The sequence below is a fragment of the Cynocephalus volans genome, chromosome 12 (assembly GCF_027409185.1).
Source record: "Cynocephalus volans isolate mCynVol1 chromosome 12, mCynVol1.pri, whole genome shotgun sequence".
NCBI classification, from domain to species: domain Eukaryota; kingdom Metazoa; phylum Chordata; class Mammalia; order Dermoptera; family Cynocephalidae; genus Cynocephalus; species Cynocephalus volans.
The window spans coordinates 28,986,262-29,001,277 of record NC_084471.1 but is presented as its reverse complement, the minus strand read 5'-3'; positions in this window follow the sequence as shown (position 1 = coordinate 29,001,277).

Genomic DNA, 15,016 nt, shown 5'->3' with positions numbered 1-15,016 from the left:
CACATGTTACCATGGCATAATTTTTTTATTCTTTTGTAGCTATATTTCAACAGAGTAGGCTTCCTTTGTAATCCTATGTATTTCATTTTCTGCATTTTAAAACATCCTGAGATGAGTCCATAGATTTCACCAGATTGTCAAAGGTGTCCATGTCACCTAAATGTTAAGTATCCCTTAGGTGACTCTCAGTATTGTCCCCATTGCTTTAGGTGACTTTCAGTACTGCAAAAACACAGCTCCCATGCAGTGAAGCACCGACAAAGTTATTCATTTAGTGCATTTCGCTATGCCTTTCACATGGTTTTCGTTACCTCTTTTCCAATAACACCTTAACAAAAACGTCAAATGTAGTACAATTCGAAATTCGGAATTATTTGATCTTCAAATTGCTGGTTAAAATTGCATCAGCTTTCAGCTATTCAAGAGCTGACTAGCTAGGCTGTGAATTGTCAAGGTCCTCTTTTCTCCTTGGTTTCTCTTCAGCTGTTTACCATGTGTATTTTTTACTACTGGGTCACAGGTGCGCTGACAGATAGGCAGGGCACCCAGAGGAAATGACATACAAATCTGACAGTCTTCCTACATCACTAAGAAGTTGTGGATGGGTGGAGGTTGAAAGCGTTGATTAAATTGAGGTTGAAATCACCTGTGGATTTTAATTACCCTTCTATCCCTGTCCCGATGTCCTCTGTCTTTCCCACCACCACCACCCTCCTGTAGCTCTAATGAGCCACTTATCAGATGTTATTTTGTATTGTTAGTTATCTTTGCGGTGCATACGTTCTTCCCAACCTGTGTCATCTTCTCCTTGTGTTGTGCCTGGTGCTTGGCAGACAATAGATCCTCCATCAATAGGTGTGGCCAAATTGAACAGTTGTCTGCTGGGCATTTCATGCTCGAAGTAGTTGGTGCTAACATGATTATTTTCTATCTTGAATTTGTTATGTATACTTGGATTTTGTTATGTAACATCTATTCCACAAATACTGAATACTTAACAATGAGCCAGGCATCTTGCTAGACATTAGAGACAAAGGTGAATATAACATGATCTTCCTTCAAGGAGTTCTGGGGTCACAGGTACACCAGACATACAAATATTGCAATGGAGTGTAACGACAGCAAATATAGGGGTAGGAACTAGGAATATGAATGGCACCTAGGAAGGACTGGTCAAGTCTGGAGAATGAAAGTCAGAGAAGAGGCTAGAGTGGAAACTCAAAGGGCAAGTAGGACTTAACCAACGGGAAGAGGCAGCTGGAGAACTTCAAGGATCAGAGAACAACAAATCTTTCAGTACAGGAGAAGTACACAGCATTCTTAGCTACCCAGCACCCATTTCTTCCCCAGCCTTCCTTCTTTCCTGCGAAGAGAACTAATGCTGCGTCTGGGATGATCTCAAGGAAGGGAAGCTCCCCCCACCCCCACCCAACCATGAGTCAATCACGGTCGTTCCTTTTCTCTTCTCCAGTTTTTGGTACAGAATGGGTATGTGACCACATTCTGGTCAATGAGATAGAAGGGGACGTCTGCTCAGGGACTTCCATTTGGACATAAAAAAGACAGTCTTGGTAGGAGAAAGCTAGCTTTCCCTTCTTGTCTTGAAAACTCCTGTGACGTTTGCAGCTGTGGCAGCCTTCTTGTGAGAGCAGAAAGATATTAAGAGCCTGAGGGGCTCTTTGATAGTAACTCTGAATAGCAACCAATACTGGCAACTGGACTCCTTCTTGTGCAAGAAAAAATTAACCCCTACTTGCCTATGCTGTAAGTACTTAAGATTTTTTCTCTTATAGCTAAACACATCTTAACTGATTTATATAGCTTCTGTAAACTATTTTTCACAGGTCTCCCCAGCGGGTACCAGTGAGATCATGACTAATATCTCTGAGTTTTACTGGTTGATTATCCCCAAATTGTGTAACTCTAGGACTCAACCCCTTTCACCTTCAATCTCTCCAGTCATGCTGGAGAGTTCCCAAGGGGGCATCTTTGAGAATGTGGCTTCTTCTCTGCTTCTCTCTATCCCTGCTTTGATGCTGACCCAGTATTATAGGCAAAGACTGGAAGAAAGCCCTTCTCTCTGACTCTGTGTTTCACTCTGTCACTGGACCCCAAGGTGGTGCAAATGCCCTGAATGTCACAAGCCTTTGGTCAAAATATATCTTCTAGCCCCTGACTACCCCCACTCTCTATTAGGGAACGCCTGCTGTAATGGTGTAATGTTCTCATCTACTTTCCCTTGTGTCTTTCCATAGATGCCTAGCATCAATCTCCTTCGGACAGAACAAAACAGCAACAGAAGCCCCCAGCTTATCAACCCATGCCCATAGATGCCTCAGAGTTCAGGTTCGCTGGCCCCAACACAGCTTCTGTTCAACTAGCTCTGCCCATGGCCCAGTTACACGTTCACAGGAAGGTATGAAGAAAACAGCGTTGCTTAGACAGTCAGGCAGGGACTTTACGTACCCAGCTACAAAGTGTAAGCTGTATCCTCTAAGCCAGAGCTTCCCAACAACGGTGCCATATAGTATGTTGAGATACCACCCTGGTCTCTCAGCCCTTGGGACTGCTGGGCACAGTCTGATAGTCAGAGCCCCTAGGGTGGTCACCTCCAGCAGCTAGCAGCCTTGTCTGGGTGTAGGAGAGTGTTGCAAAGAAGGGCAGGGCCTGATGGGGCCGTGACATAAAAATATTGGGAAACTATGGGGAGTCGTTGAAGGATTTTTAACAGAAGTAATCTGATCAGCTTTCCATTTTGGAAGATAATGAAAAGGCAACACAAGGGCTGGGTTGAGATGGCGGGCAATGAACCTGGGACCAGGAACACCAGTCTCGCCTAAGACAGACTAGTTATGAGATGATGAAGGACTATAAACTAAGGAGTAGGAGTGAGAAAACAGAAGAGATCTGGGATATGAGAAATCAAGCCCAAGATACAGATCAATGGGCTTGCTGGTTGATTAGATACAGAGGGCGAGGGAAATATCCACATGGCTTCCGCCTTCTCATTTGAGAACCTGGGTGGACAGTGGAGTCATCCAAGACTGGGAACACGTAGGGAAAAGGTGTTGAAGAAAATTGATTTAAGGTGCATAAATGCAGGAATGTCCATTGGAAACAACCAGTAGGCATTTAGACATGTAGATCTAAAGTTTCAGAGATCACTCTGCTGTAGATTTTAGAGTCATGAGCAAGTAAATGATGGTAGAAGCCCAGGGACACTGGTGATATTGAAGACAGCAGCCATAGAGGGTGCCAAAGACAGAAGTCATTCAACTCAGAGGACCAGGCAGGCCTCAACCAGTCTCTGTCTATCTCGTCTCTGCTTCTCTCTGAGACTTTTCTACTAGGCAGAGAACAAAGTCATTGGCAGTTCCAGATTAGACACCCCAGTAAAGTACTTTTTTTCCCCTCCCACCCATACAACAATCCTGGGATAGAATTCTGATTGGCTTTGCTTGGATCACATGACATATCCTTAGACCAAACACTGTTGCCAGATATGCAGCACTTGGCTCGGCCAGACCTGGGTCATGTGCCCACATCTGGTTGGGAGGAGGGATGCAGGTACTATTACCAGAAGAACACGGATGGTAAAGCTTTCTAGACAGATAAAAATAGTTACCATGGTCCCCTACGCATCAACATTTAAAAAGGTAGGAGGAGGAAGGGGAGCCAGTAAGGGAGACAGGAAGTTGACATGTCAGAGTAGATTATCAGTTCTTCAGAGACCAAGAGCTGTGTCTTTCTCTTATCTGCTTCCTCTGTCCCCACCATCCAGTACCTAGGCCTACAATCAACAAGTGTATATGGAATGAACCCATAGACACTACATATGACTAAGTAGCGGCAATTTGTCAAAAGATGTGACAAAGACTAACACCCAGACATCTAATTTGGACAGTATACAAAAGCACATTTTTTAAGTAGCCGGTCCCCACTGACATAGATATTAATAGATTCTTTAAAAAGAGCCCATCTTTTTCATGATTTGGATGAAGGCACCATATCAGTTTGGACCAAAATAGTTACAGATAGGAATTTTATCTGGGGAGCGTCTTATGGAAATGGTGTCTTAAAGCATGTCCATTTTATTGCTCTGTTCTAGGGCTGACTGTAATTTCATGCTGCATTTGCAAGCCTGCAGGCAGACACCTTAATTACTGTAGATGCCAGATAGAAAGGGGAGTGCTAATCAAACCTTTATTAATTGGTGACATACTTCCAACTTCCAGGAGCAGATGCTAGGGAGGAATGAAGGCTTGTAAACCACAGTCCCCACCAACTCCCCTCAGGTAGTGAGTATGTTTTTTTTTCTTCTCAAGTACTTTTTACATCCACTAGGGGGAATCCTAGTGTGCGTCAAAGCTTGGCTTTTTCTATGAGTAATGGAGTGATACACCCATGAAAACTCGCTCATCTGTTGATGGGTGTGTCCTCCGCTCTGAAAGGGCTCAGAGATCTGGCATGATGTCATATTTTTCAAACAGATAAGAGAATATCATTCAAGCTATGTTAAAGAGAATAAATTGCTTAAATTCCTGCTGGATTTAGAAGGGATCCATTAACCACCTTAGAGAAAGTTTTTATTGTAAACAGAAGTCTCCACCAGGAAAAGAAGGGTAATTATTTGTCAGAATCTTTGCTTACTAAAAAATAGAAAATGCTGAATCTGTGCCTTTTCAATTTTAAAGAGCTTAATTTTAAATACCTGTTAGACACTAGTGTGATCTTTATGCTCAGTGGAGTTCTTTAAGTATTATTGGCACTCAGTTGATAATTATTATAATTATTATAAGCTTGTCTAACATAATTACAGTATAAGAGTCTTCCTTTTTCAACACAAAGCCATTTCAAACAAAGTTTGAAAGGTGCTGTAAATTAACAAATAATCGAAATGCAATGCTCAGACTTGCATTCAGTGGTTGCTTTTCCATATCGTCAATAATATTTTTTGTGGCTTAGTGTTGGTCTTCTCTTTTTATATTGTCTGTCTCTATAGAGCTAATCAGTTCAGGAATTGGTAAATGTGTAGTGTGCATATGCCAAGTTAAGTCATTGTATCTGGGGTTCTGGGAACCACAAACCCACATCCCTGCCCCTGAGGAGTTTCCAGTCCTTACAGTGTAATCCAACCAGTGTTTATTGAACATTGACTCCATGCAAGGCCCAGTAAACTGCACAAGAATGGAACCATCAGGCTTGCTCATTGCCATATCCTCAGCCCTCAACACATGCCTCGCATGTGGTAGGTTCTCAGGAAGTGTTTGTTGAAGATAGAAGTGAATAAATGAGCAGAGAGTTTGAGGCATAAAGGAAATTATGGAGACAAACTGAATAAGGCACCACTGCCGGCCTCAAAAAATTACAATTAAGTGGAAAAGCTACACACACAGCTAATGCATAGAATATAATGTGAATCACAAGATTTCAGTTCTATTATAGACTTACAAATAAAGTGCTATTCAAGTTCAGAGGAGGAAATTTATAACCAAGTGGAAGAATCAGTTAGTTCAGTTAGACCAATTTAACAGGCAAGTTTGAGTACACTGCTAGAACAAAGCCTGGCATGGAACAGACACCATTACCATTTGGGAATGAATGAATGAACAATTAACTATACACAAAGCCCTGTGCTAATTCCTGGGGGCACGCAGATGAGCTAGTACTTGCTTTCTATTTATTTATTTATTTCAAGGAGCTTATAGTCTAATAGGTGCTTCTAGTACAATTTCAAGAAGGACTCCCAGGAAAAAGAGGCTTTTAAACCGGGGCTTGACAGATGAATAAGAGTTTTCTAAGTGAAGAAGGGTTTGCAAAGATGAATATGAGTTAGTTGCATTTGCTACACTGTTAGATGAAAAGTCTAGCAAATGCAAGGCCATAGAGGCATGAAAGAGGCTGGCTCGTTTAAAGAAACGTGAACATTCCACAGCTGAAATGGAAGACAGTACCAAGTACATCCCTGGCATTTAGCATCAGGCCCTATATATGGAAGTCACTTAACAAATACTTGTTTTTAACAAAAAAGGTGGTAAAAGCCAAAAGATGAGCGTGAATCTGAAGTGCTGGGCAAGTCTGAAGCTAGTAGAGTTATCTGGGCTGTGTTTTGCTCACTGGGGTCAGTTTATGGTCAACATCTTTGGGCTTCGTGTGCTGAGGCCATAGATGCCCCAATGCCAGTGAGGGCCCTTTACCACCCACCTGTTGCCATGGGCTGTTTTGTTTCATCCACAGTCTGTTTAATGGCACAACCACCAGGGGAGTGTTCAGGGTCACTACCACCAGCTGAACTCTGACTTCCTTGAGGCCTCTCTCTCCATGCCTTGTGCTAACTGCATGCCTCCTACAGGCATGTGAACTGTTACCTCTGCGGATGTCTCTGGGACCAGCTAAAATGTGCTGTCACCAACTAACTAGGTTTTGTGTATTTGGTTTTAGTTGGGTTTGGTCACTCTCATTTACATATATCCATGAGTACCCTTCCATTCTTAATCAAATGATCTCATGATCCTAACATTGTTAATAACACAGAGCCTGTTCACAGAGGCTGACGGTCTAGCTGAGAAGACAGGATTTGTATCCAAAAAGATAAATAATATTACCATTAGCATTCTTTGCTTTGCACTATATCTACGACCCTTAATCTAATTTTACACACACATACACATCCTTACAGCTCACACAGTATCCCTGGGGTACAAATCTGATGGGCACCAAATAGCACTTAGCAATAAAGCTTTGGTAATGCTTGTCCTCTAGTATGCCTATTCTCAAAGTCTGGCTTCTATGTAAGATTTCCTTAAAGCTGCATACTCCGAATTTTAATATTTCTAAAATAAAGATTCTTCCCTTGCATAGAAGGAGTATTCCCAAGCACAAGGGACACTGTCACCATTGTTACCATCTGCCTTCCTGCTTTATACCTTCTATTTGCTTGCTTTTTTTTTGGCAGCTGGCTGATAACAGGGATAGAACCCTGGACCTTAGTGTTATCAACACCACGCTCTAACCAACTGAGCTAACCAGTCAGCCCTGCTTGCACTATTCACACCACTTTTTTTTTTTTTTTTTTTTTTTTTTTTTTTTTTTTTGTCTTTTTCGTGACCAGCACTCAGCCAGTGAGCGAACTGGCCGTTCCTATATGGGATCCGAACCCGCGGCGGGAGAGTCGCCGCGCTCCCAACACAGCACTCTACCAATTGCGCCACGGGCCCGGCCCATTCACACCACTTTTTTAAAAAAAAAATAACATTCTTACCTCTTTGTATTTGTCCCTAAATCTGATGCTCTCCTTGCATTCATTGCATTTCTCCAAAACCTTTCTACTCTCTTCCTGCTGTTAGTTTTTGTTCCATTCCTTATGCCATTTAGAAATCCCAGATCCATATAAATGCCTGGTTTCTTCTTGATATTTGAAAATGACATGAGTCTAAGCAACTCATCCACCAGTTACAGATGTGGACTTGGATACAGTTCTGACAGACCCTCCTAGATACAGCCATTCCCCTGTTCCTGCTAGTTCTAATTTGTCCAACACCCACACACACTCTTAGCACTAGTAGCATTCCCCTCTCTGCCTTCATGGAGCTCAATCTGGTAGGAGCAAGAGGCAGGTAAACAAATTGGGAACACAGAGGGAGATAGTACAATAGGTGAGAAATAAACAGGCAGGGACAGCCAGCAAGAAGGAAGCAGTGGGAAGTCAGGAAAAATCTATGGAGGAAGAGATTCTGAGGAATCTGGCTGTCCCACAAGCAGCTACTGCAACAAAACAACCAGGGAGGGTAACAGATTGTTATCAGCCACTAATACCACATTGTGAGAGAACTCATCAGCAAATCTGGTGTGGAAACCATGGCCTCGGCCAGAAGGGGTTCAAGGTCCAGCTTGGACTTAACATACTGTGTGAACTTGGCATGTCATTAAGCTCTCTACACTACAGTTTGTCCAACTGCAAAATGATGCAACAATACCTTATGAGGTTATTGCAGAAAATAAATGAAGAAGCCAAAGTTAATGTGCTCAGAGCTGGGCAGAAACATGTGTCCAAGAAATACTAATTAAAATTCTTTCCTAAGAACGGGATCTGAGATAGAGGATGGCTGTTATGGACTGAATTATGTCCTCCCAAAATTTATATGTTCAAGTCTTCACCCTTAGTACTTAAGAATGTTACAATATTTAGAGATAGGGTTTTTAAAGAAGTAAAATGAGGTCGTTAGGGTGGGCTCTGATCCAATATGACTAGTGTCCTTATAAGAGGAAATTTGCACACAGATATGTACAGAGGGAAGACCACGTGAAGACATAGAGAAGATGATGTCTACGAGCCAAGGCGAGAAGCCTCAGAAGAAACCAACCCTGCCAACATCTTGATCTTGAACTTCCAGGCTCCAGAACTGAGAGAAAATAAATTTTTATTGTTTACTCCATCCAGTCTGTGATACTTTGTTATGGCAGCCCTAGCAAACTAATACAGTGAGTTGACACAGCATGAGAGCCCCGAGAGCAGACAATGGTAAAAATAATAATGTTATTATTTACTGAGCATTTCCTGCATGTCAGGCATTGTGCTAAATGCTTTACACATATTATCTCACTTAATATGCATGAAAAATCCATGAGATATATGCTATCATTTCCAATCTACTACGAGGATGCTGAGGCTCAGGGTGCCCAAGGCTACACAGTTATTGAGTGCTCACACTGAGTCTAGAACGTGGGCCTTACCAGGACCACTGCTGGCCTACGGAATCTTTGTACAAAGAAAAAGTGCCTCTTCCTTTGGGCATACCCAGCCCCATGCTAGGGTGCAGGGCTTGGTGAGTGAAGGCAGGCTGGTTTTCAGTCCCTCCTGCCCCCTTGGCTGGGTGCCCTTGTGCAGATCTAACCCTTCATGGTGTCCTACTCTGTAGCCTGAGCCCTTAATCATAATAGTGGACTGCCCAAGGAGTGGCTAGGGGTGACACCACTGAGGTAAGAGCAGGTGGGTACATAAGGGATTGTGAATGCTGGGATTGCAAACTTCACCTACTTCACAGCTGAGAACAAGACACATGGGAGTACAAGTCCTAGATGGCTGGGCTTCTAGCACTCCTACAGGGTGAATGCAAAGGGGCTGGATCTGGCCCCATTCTGCTAGTTGGCCTCAGAACAGCTCTGACCATCTCCAGGCCTCAGTCAGCAAAGAATCCAGTTTGCAGAGATCACGCCCCTAGGATCACACACCTGTCCTCTCACCATCATCCCCTCCCTCCCTCCTCTCCCACTACCAAATCAAAGAGACTGAGAAATGCACCTTTGACTATTTGACTATGAACGTAAATGTGGCTTTCCTTGCAATTAAAGCTTCTGAATGTTTCAAACTTGCAGATTTCATGGTGGAGAAAAACAGGGCCTCTGACAGCATAAATATTTAATCACCCTTAAGAATGTCCAAAAAATGAGGGTAGTCTGGTTTCAAATTGGCTGGTTCAGATGATTAAAGTGCAGAAGTCATAGCAGGGTAAAAATAAAGCACCCTCTGAAAAAGTACCATCTTTAGAACTCAAGATGGTTTCTATTTCTACTTCATAGGTATTCCTTGAGCAATAAAGGAACTAAAGATATCCAGTTTATCTTTTAAATATTAGTGGGGGGTAGGATAGGGTGAGGTCTGGAGGCGAGGAAGTACAGCAATCTCTTAATAACCCTGTTTTGAGAATAATGAATATAAATGGAACTTCTAGACTTTGTTGAAGGGACTGTTGGAGCTCAGACTTAAGGAGAAATGTCTAAAAAAGAAAAAGCGGTCTGTTGGGTTTTGTATCTTGTTTGAAAATATACTTCAAACGTTCAGCAGTCTTTTAGAGATCATAACTACCCCCCGCCCCCCACCCCCCCACCTTCTGAACACTTATCCCCCAGTAGTTCAGGTTTACTTTTAAGGTTCCTTTAGTTTTATGTTTTAACTGAAAAAAAAAAAAAATCCTACCCAGTCAGGTTTCCATTTGTCTGTATCACTGAGTTGAATTTGGTGTAGGAAAGCCTGTGCAAAGGGGATAAAAATATAGCTTTTTCCATTGCCAGATTTGGGAGAACCAACCATTTGGAAACAAAGGAGTTCCATTTTGCCTAGTGGTCTTTCATGCTTTTCATCCATGGACACACTAAGTGTACAAGTTAAAACATCAACTGGATCCATGTTTGGAGGCAGGTTGGTTTGTCAGTTATGATTCTGTCAGGAAGCATGTGACATATGCAAACAGACATGTTATTGAAGGGACTACAGCTGAGGAATAGGCATAGGCTAGCAACAGTGGGAGTTATTGAGTCCCATAGGCATGAAGAGTAGGGTTAGGGAGTGGTCATTGAACCCACCGATGGCTGTGGTTATACCTGTAGCTGTGAGAGAGGACTGCCCACAGGATCCGTGGCCTTTGAGAAGGACACAGCCATGGCCAGAATGAGGATCAGCAAGGAGGGGGCTGGGGGAATAAATATCTAAACTTCACCCTGGCTATCCATCCCAATCTCCTGCTGGGCTTCCCATGGACTGAATCCAACCAGAAGCCACAAGCCAAGGGGGACATCAATAGATGTCCAACTTCTGGGTATACAGTAGGATGCAGAAGAGTGAATAAATGGTCTGTAGGGAGAAATGGAGACTATCCAGCACAGATGGAGAACAGACATAAATACGAAGGACTAGAAAAGGGGCAGAATAGATTGGGATGATGGTTTCCCCGGTGTATACTTACCTCCAAACTCATCTAGTTATGTCCATTAAACAGGCACAGCTTTTTGTATGTCAATCATACCTCGATAAAGGTTTTCTTAAAAAAAAAAAAAAAAAAAACAGGGACAGAAAAGTGAGGCAAAGGCTCAGTCTTCCCTGGGCTTTACATTTGGGATTCTGTGCATGAAGCCGAGAGTCTGAGAAATGTGCTGTTTGGACCCCCATATTCTCAGTGCCATTCCCAATGTGGGTGATGACTGCCCCGCCCCAGGACCACATGCTGAGTTCCCATCAGTAACAGCCCATGCTCAAAGCTGATACTGGCTACTTCCTCCCCACCTTTGTGAAAATATTTTCCAAGGAGTGACAAGGACATAAAAATGAGAAGGGGCAGCATCTTGGTGGAGAGCACAAGACTGCTCATCGCAAAGTCCAGCAAGTTCACTGTTGGCTCAGAGCATATCCCCACCAGAATCTCAAGGAAGCGGAAGTACAAGCGGCTTGAAGTTATCTGTGTGTTTATCTTATCTTCTGCTATTCATTTCAAGAGTTTGAGTTATTATTAATATGAAGGCCTGGTTTCTGGCAGCTCTTCTCTTTGAATGGGTTTATGCCAAGCTGCCAGTCATCGGAGGACTAGGGACCTAGGATTACACGGACAGGGAGGCTCAGAGCTGTGACCGGAGAGGGAAGACAAGGGAAATGACATTGTATTAAGGAGGGATCAGCATATTGTGTCTAGTCCTCGATGCCCTTTTGGCTTCTTATTTCCTAAGAACAGCAAGGAAAATACAAGCAGTGACAGACTTGAATCTCATGAAAATCAGAGAAAAGCTTGATTTTCAAGAGACTGCTCAAGTTACACAGATTCCCCAAATCTGAAGAAGTAATTAACTGATGAGTTTGCACACTTCACGCAGGGTGAGCTCCAGCCAGTCTGGAAAAACATTGTGATGGCTGATGATTTACCATATTTTGCTTCCAACCGGTAATGGTTTCAAATTCTTAACCACTGATGGTTTGGGTGAATATTTTGGAGAAAAGGCTCAAGAGAAACTTCATGACACTGCATCCACCACCTGAGATGTGAGTAGTAGAGTGCTAGAGTGATGTCCTTAGACACCACAGGCTCTTAAAAACATCTGACAATTTACATTCTTTCCATAGGCCATAGCTCATCTATCCCTAAAGCTGAGTGAAAGCCCTTGTTTACCTTAAAGAAAATCATCGGGGGCCAGCCTGTGGCTCACTTGGGAGAGTGTGGTGCTGATAATACCAAGGCCACAGGTTCGGATCCATAGAGGGATGGCTGGTTAGCTCACTGGGTGAGCATGGTGCTGACAACACCAAGTCAAGTGTTAAGATCCCCTTACCGGTCATCTTTAAAAAAAAAAAGAAAAGAAAAGAAAAGAAAATCATCGGACCTTGGGTGCAGGACTGTTTTCTTGTATGTCCCAGTCCATTCTCCCGTCTGCAATTGTAACTCTGCTGGTCAATGGCTGTGAGCTGTTAAGCCATGACATGGGAAAGGACAACTGGGATACTAGGGTGAACCCAAGTTCCACCCACTGAAAGAACATCCCTGACCCTTCATCACTTTCACCAAAGGTACCAAGCATAAGAATGCTCTACAATCATCAGGGGCCATGTTGTTTAGGCAGAGAGGACGAGGCTCTGAGCTCCTTTAGCTGCATCTTAACTGTGTTGTGGTTGACTGAATTTCGTGTTGATTGAACTGTGTTCAACTTGTCTCTCAGCATCAAGTCAAATTTATTAAACAGCTCTTCCTCCATTCTACTTTCAACCATCTCCTTACTCACCAGCAGACCAGGAAGGAGACGGACTCATTTATTTTTCTTGTCAGCTACTAAAAGTAGCTGGGTGCTTTGATAAGGGGCTCCATGTAGAAGACCACAGAGATATGACAAAGCTGAGGAGGGGAAGTGGCCTGTCCCAAATCCTAGAAGGACAACACTGCTATTTGACCCACTGGGTGGCATTTCCCAAATTCTGCCCAGGGGTCTGAAGCTCCATAGACAAGACATTAGAGAAAATTGGTTGGCCATCAGAACTAATACTTTGCTTTCAACTTCTTCCAGCCCAGTCAGCATTACAGACCTCTGTCAGATTTTTTTTAAAAGTCAGAAAGGAAACTGAAGCACCCGTGATAGCCATCTTGTGACTGTGACCAATTGCCTACTGAAAATGTCCAGAGCCTCAGCAGGAAATATTGAATCTGTAAAGTCCTGTCCAGCAGAAATGAGTCTGATTGTGGATGGCCTGGTTAACCCAGATTGCCTTCAGTGCCTGAGGGAGTTGATATTTTCTCATTATGAAGACTTTCTCATCTAGTGCACGCTGCAAATAAAACTGCTCGGAATCAGTCTGAACTGCCTGTTTCCGTGGTAGCAGGCCTCTGTCTGGAGGATAAATCTGCACCATCTTCTTTTTGGTTGGGTTTCAGCCAGCTGTGCTACAAGGAGTTCCGAAATGGGTTAAGTGACACCCAACAAGAAGGGCTTGGCCAGTTACAGAGGGAAGCTTTGTCACCGATGGAATTTCCACCCTTAGGCCAGACAGTGGTGTCCACGAGAAAGAGATCAAAGAGATACAGAACCCACAAGCCTAAATATTTATTTCGGTTTTCATATTTCCCATACTTTTCAAATGTGAACTTGTGTCCTGAAGGTGGAGCTTTAGTACACAAGAAAATTGGGAAGGGGCAAACATGTTTGTACAAAATGAGGTAGAATCAGCAAAGAATGCATTTAAATGCTTCCTAGTCGCCTACATTTTTCATGCCAAAAAGTAAGCAGATTCTGATTTCTTTCACCGTAGGAGTCTGCATACAATTAAATGGGAGGAAAATAAGCCTGCTCTCAAGAGTGGGGCTTCTGGTCAAAGGAGAATGGCAAGAAACTGTACCCATCAAAGCCATTTGTACTTCTCGCTGGCAGTATTTTTAAGATGTTTCTTTTTCAAAACGAGGCAGCAATGAGTTGAGTAGTGATCAAAATGCTGCACCATAGTGTATATTTAATCCAAATAGCTCCCAAGATGGTCTGCAACTGATTGTACCAACTCCACAGGACTTAGAGAAATGACTTAGTTACCAGTGAAGTAAAACTATCTCTGGAATGGAATTGAACTCTTGGGTCTCAGCACATAACGACACTGCCACAGCCAGTTCACAAAGGCAGTGAAGGTCATTGTGTTCTTTATCATTCCCTGAGGAAATTATTAAATTACCAGTGCATAAATTCCCTACTATGCTGTGCAGGGGTCTATGAGCTTTGGTGCAGGTTTTTAAAATACGGCTTTTCTCATTTCCAGTAATGCAAAAATTCTTAAAACATTCCAGGTGGATAGGGAATGGGAGAGTGAGGACTAATATTTTGGAGCAGGTAAAGCATCCGATTTGTCTTGCCTAAGATCCCCTGGTTAACATCAAGCCTTTCCCCTTCTTCCACACTCCTCATTGACACTTCAACCACCACTGTCACAGCACAAAGAGTGACCATATATCTAGTGGGAAAGCATCTGCTGCCTACTGGCAGGCAAAGACAATGTTATCCAATTTCAAACGAGCAGCTTATGAATGGAGAGATGACCACTCAAATTCAGCATCGGAGAGCCACTGCTGGAATGATGTGATCCTTCACCTGCACAGTTAGGGCAGAAACTCACACTTCTCTTCTGCTTCTCAGCTGCATCCTCCTTTCCTTAAGCCTTCCAGAGCTCCTGCCTTATCCCTCAGCACTGGAGAGAACTTGAAGCATTGCTGTAGAAGTTTAAAACCTGCAATGGCTGCTCCATCAGCAGGACTCAGAATCTGAAAACAGCCACCTCATCCCGTCCCTCCCCCAACAGATTCCATCTAGAGCTGAGGAATTTGGAGGGAAGGAAGAGAGGAGACAACAGCCAGTTGTCCTCCCTGGGGCCTCTGGCTTGGAAATAACCTGGAAAAGAACAGAGATCATTTCCCAAGGATCCATTGGGATCCATAGGACACTTCCCGCACCCACTGGCTCACCTGCCAGATTATAAGGGTGCTGATGGTGCCACCAGCTGCCGCAGGAAGCTGAGAGGTATTTGTGCATCCACTGGAAGCCCCCTTCTGAGAAATCATGAGCCTACTCCCCAGTGTGCAATGATTCACTGCACTCTGGAAATTCTTGGTGGCTCTGGGGGGCAACCAGCTGCTATTTGCCCCCTGGGTGAGGAGGTGAGATCTCAGGGCGTCCAGAGGAAAGAAGGTGGGAAATGATGAAACAGACAGAGAGCCTCTAGGGAAAT